Here is a 2,935-nt window from a genome sequence, read left to right on the forward strand (position 1 = left end):
TATATAGTTTTTTGGTTTTTTTCAGGCACCTGGCACAGCAGAGAAACAAGCAGAAGGGAAAAGGGAAAGGGGCTTTTATTATCTTTGAGGACATGAGGGATAATTCTCTCCTTTGGAACAAAGGGAGGCTGAGGAGCTTACAGTCTTGTCAGGGGTGGAGTTTGAAGGGATGTTTAGATATACCTGAGGGAGCTGTTTAGGAGTCTTCCCTGAGGCAGTGGGAAGGGTGAAAGGAAACTGCACTGTGGGCTGAGCTGGAGAAGAAGTGAGGTTGTCTTGGAAAGTTGGGCTTTTGTTTTAAGGGCTTCTGCCATATTACATGACCACCATGATGATTTAGCAATTTATACTAGGGCCAGAACCTATCAACCATATAGATAGAGATATATATGGATATATATCCACAAATCTGCCCTGTGATAATCGTGAAAGCTGAAAGCTGCTGGCCTTTACAGACACTGATCTATTTCTGTCTGACTCAGTTTGTGTGAGTCAAGTTTTCTATTGTCTCATTGGTCTATAGGAGTAGACACAAAGTTTTGATAAAAATCAGAGTGCTGTATGATAGGGACCTTAAACGTGTTCAAGCTTTGGGCTCGGACTTGTGTTGAGTCTTAGGTGCTGCCTGGCCTTGGATGTGATACATACTTCGTGACCCTCAGTGATATAAAGAAACACCATCTGCAAGTGTTTTTGAAACTTAAGTGAGCTCCTGTTACTGAAGCTCACAACCCAGAGCTTCGCACACACAAGTCACCACTAACACCCACTTTTCCATGCGGTGTGTGTGAGCACTTGTGTGTTCTGGACAGCTACCTGAAAAGCGGGCAGTAAATTAGTACAAGGAGAAGCCTCTCCTCTGAGGTCTAATGAGTGAATGGTGATTGGGTTCCTGCCCCTCTTGGGTTTTTTCTATGTGCTTTCTCCCTCTAGTGGCCAGATGTAGAATTTCATGGAATCAGAGCTCCCTCAACCCTTGTAATGTGGAGTCCTACATAGGTCCTGTATGTGTTTCGCGTCCATAAAATAGCTCCTGCTTTTTAATCTGAAATTTAAAAAAACAAGTTGCAGCATAATTTAGTGGTTATCCTTTTATACAATGACACAAAAATAATTCTTTACTAAAATATAACACTTCAGGGCCGGCGAGATAGCTCAGAGGACTAAGCGCCTGGTTTGGCAAGCACAGGGATAGGGTTTTGTTCCCCGTCCCACATGCTGTGCCGGCCCTGCCCCCAGGGCATTCTGAGCCAGCGACTGAGTCCAGGCATGTAATTCCAGCACTGGGGAGGCTGAAAACAGAAGGATCACTATGAGTCTGAGCTGTGTAGTGAGACCCTGTACCAAATAAATAAATAACACTTCAAATCTGTCTTGCTTTCACCTAGAATACTTAAAAGGTGTGTTTAGACACTGTACTACATTTGACTATACTACCCAAAGTAAAATGAAAATACAAACACATTTACTGCCAGACATTGTAGCACACTCCTGTGGTTTCAACACTCAAGAGGCTGAGGCAGGATTGTGAGTTTGAGGTCAGCCTTGACAACATACTGACACCTGTCTCAAAAAAAAAAAAAACCAAAAAAACCCACAAAACTTTATTCATGTAATAAAGTTGCTGTAACAATAATGAGTCTGTAATAAGGAAACTGGTATGTCCTTTTTTAAAATTTTTGGTGGAACTGGGGATTGAACTCAGGCTCTTGTGCTTGCCAAAGAAGCACTCATTCTACTGAGCCATCTCCCTGGCCCCTGGTATGTACTGAAGGATCTCGGCACTTTAAAAAATGCTTAGCAAAACATCTATCCAAATCTCTGAACAAGAGCTCCTGTGGTGGCACACTTTGGAGGCTGAGGCAGGAGCATTGCTGTGAGGTCTCCCGCCTATCCAATATAAGCAACAAAGGCAAATTCTAAATCAAGGCTATTAATTTTATCTAGGACATAGAGATTTACTCAGATCAAAGAAAATACTAAATGGAAAAATAGAGTGTGAATCTATAAAGATGGGAGATTAATGATCATTTTCTCAAAGTAAATATGAAATGCCAAAAAAGTCTGGTAATTATTTACTGTAATTTGCAAATAGTGATGTTAACCTAAAAGAGCAAGAAAAGGTTATCGAAGAGCTCTCATTTTTTCAAAATTCATGTGAAGTACAGCAATTAACCACTAAGAAGAATATATGCAGTGTATTATTTGTTGAAAAATAAAAAAAAAATAAAATTAAAAAAAATTCATGTGAAGCAAATATGATAGGTTGTTATCCATTGTCAAATCTATATGGTGGGTCCTTAGGTGTCAGGCACCTCTATATATTAAACACTTTTATCATTTAAAAAACAGTTACATAGGGGCCAGGGAGATGGCTCAGTAGGATAAGCCCAGGGTGGGCTGAGCAGGTCACTAAATAAACAAATAAAAAAAAATTACAATGGGTCACTTACGTTCTCAAGAGCTTTGATCTCGGTTTATTTTGGAAATAATTTTTAAAGTATTCTAAAATATTTTGCTAACAACTTTCTAAGGGATTGAATATGCTTAATGCATGATACCCACATGTTGGGAAAATAGTTTTAAAATAAGTCTAATACAATCAATGGGATAATGTTCCATGGGAATAGCAGAATATAATGGCACTGATTAGAACTATACACTTCTAATTTTGTTAATTATTTTTTGGGGGGCTGGGGAAATGGCTCAGTAGAATAAGTGCTTACCTGGTAAGCGCAAGGGCTTGAGTCCAACCCCCTGTTCCGAAAAAAAAAAAAAAAAAAAAAAAAATGGAAGTTATTTTGAGACGGGTCCCGAAATTTGCATTAGTTTGTACTCAAACTTCCAGGGATATTTTTACCTCTTAGCCTCCTAAGTACTGGGATCACAGGCATGTACCGGCACACCTAGTTACTTCCTCTTAAAATTCTCAAAT

Source organism: Octodon degus, unplaced genomic scaffold (assembly GCF_000260255.1).
Source record: "Octodon degus isolate 3935 unplaced genomic scaffold, OctDeg1.0 scaffold00031, whole genome shotgun sequence".
Taxonomy (NCBI): Eukaryota; Metazoa; Chordata; class Mammalia; order Rodentia; family Octodontidae; genus Octodon; species Octodon degus.